Source organism: Xiphophorus maculatus, chromosome 1 (genome assembly GCF_002775205.1).
Source record: "Xiphophorus maculatus strain JP 163 A chromosome 1, X_maculatus-5.0-male, whole genome shotgun sequence".
NCBI lineage: Eukaryota > Metazoa > Chordata > Actinopteri > Cyprinodontiformes > Poeciliidae > Xiphophorus > Xiphophorus maculatus.
In genome coordinates this window covers 22188828-22191281 of record NC_036443.1, presented here as the reverse complement: position 1 = coordinate 22191281, position 2454 = coordinate 22188828, and positions in this window count along the sequence as shown.

The following is a 2454-nucleotide window of genomic DNA, read 5'->3' as shown; positions in this document are numbered from 1 at the left end:
GTTCAGAAAGAGGGGAGGCTTTTTTAACCCTGAAGCAGCTGTGATTTTGGGTAGATGCCACATAATCCATGCCCCAGGAGCCCAAGATGAGAATAATCTACAGCTGGAAAAGGGCATCAGTCAAAGCTTGTAAATTAAACAGTATTTTGAGTTTGATTGCAAACATTGACAAAACTTTTGTTTCTTTTAAATATTATGTTTGTCAGCGGTCTTGATAAATAATTTCTCAGGCAAGTAACAGCCAGAATGACCAATTTGGAAAATGAAAGAACATTTTTATAACTTTTACTGTACAAACGAGAGATAACTCCCCAAAAATCAAATGAGAGGCTGTAAAGTTCCCTAAAATGCAGTTTCAAAATAGAATGAGGCAAAATAGGCTAATATAATGGCTTTTATATTTACAGTGATGTATTACATCTACAGCTCTGGAAAAGACCACTTAATGATCAGTTTCTCTGATTTTACTTTTCATAGGTATATGTTTGAGTAAAATGAACATTGTTCTTTTATTCTATGAACTACTGACAACATGTCTCCCAAATTCCAAGCAAAAATTTTACATTTATTTGCAGAAAATGAGAAATTGTCAAAATAACTAAAAAGATGCAGTGCTTTCAGACCTCAAATAATGAAAAGAAACCAAGTTCATATTCATTTAGACAAAACAATACTAATGTTTTAACTCAGGAAGAGTTCAGGAATCAATATTTGGTGGAATAACCACGAGGTTTTCAATGGGATTCATTGCAGTGGGCCTTAATTTTTTCCAGAGCTGTACATCTGTAAGTTAATATTTGCTTTTATCAAATTGTGGGTTCTTGTAAGATAACGCAAACAGGCTAACTAAGAACATACATGCTCTGAAATTCGTGGTAAAATTCAGAGACAGTACTAATTTAGCATCACATTACATCACTTCTGCTGTCCTGAATGTTTTGGATGCATCCTTACTCTAACACGCCTGAATCAATGATCGGTTTATTACCAGGCATCCAGGAGGAAACAGAAACTAGGACAAACCAGTTAACAACTAAATCAAAAGCTTAAAGAAGGAAAAGTGATTTTATAAAACAGTGTAGAATCATGATATATAGAAGTGTCCAGCAAGTTGGACTCCACTTCTAATTCTAGTCCCACGAATCCTTGATCTAATGCAAAATTACAGCTTTCCAATTTTTGTCATAGCATATGCCAGCTATTTATTGGTCTGATAACGACATGAGACTGTTGACAAATTGAATGCTGTAAAACACATATAGTATATATTTTAAACCTATTCACCTACTGTACATTTGCACTATAAAAAACTTATAGTGCAAAATACATTTGCACTACTTCATATACTATACATTTGCAATGTATAGTTCATGAATCTCTAGGCTGCTGCAACAGTTTCAGTAGATAACACTCATAGTTACCAGAGAACTAAGAAACCGAGAGCCACCCACTTCAAACATTCATTTTTATTTTGCATATTTGTTTAAAATCTGACATATGGCTTGGTTTAGACCACTAACATTGGTGCCACAGTCTTCCACACCAGAAGACTCCATTATCTTAGCTAAAGAACCTGTCTATATAACATAGCAAAAAGAAAAAAAAAAACTGGACAATGGTACAAGAGGCTGGATGAGAGCTCTGCAGTATGCTGCAACGCTCTGAGTCCCATTCACACATACAGGCTACCAACATTCAAACACACGTTTCAATGCCCTCCACATATATTGGCAAACCAATATCCTTACCAGATATTTTGACTAGTTTTTTAGTACATTTGAAAGCAAGAAACTGGACCTTGTTTTAAGTCAATTATTCCTTAATATTTATGAAAAAGTACTAGTTAAAAGTGAAATAATCCATCAGTGGACATTTTCACTTAAGATGGAAAAAATGTCTTGTTTCACTGGCAGATTATTTCACTCTTACCTGGTACTTTTTAAATTTAATATTAAGGAATTATTGACAAAAGCTCCTATTTCTAGCTGAAAAGTTGCTTGTAAATTAGTCTTGGTTTATTTGAAGTGTAATAAGATATCTTCACTAGAAACCAGACAAAAAATAATTTCTGTTTTTACAGTGTAATTAATTACTAAATGATACTCAACTGCAAAAACACAAAGTCTTACCAGCTCTATTTGGTCTAGTTTCTAGTGTAAATATCTTAATACACTTGAAATAAAACTTAACTCATTTCCAAGTCATTTTCACCTAGATATGGGAGCTTGTTTTAAGATAATAATTCCTTAATATTGATGAAAAAGTTCCATTTCCATTGCAGATTATTTCACTTATTATGATTTTCCCATATCAAACATGAAATAATCTGTCAATGGAACAAGTACTTTTTCATCAATATTAAGGAATTATTGACCTAAAACAAGCTCCTATATCTTGCTAAAAAGTTACTTGTAAATTAGATTTATCTTATTTCAAGTTGACTAAGATATTTGC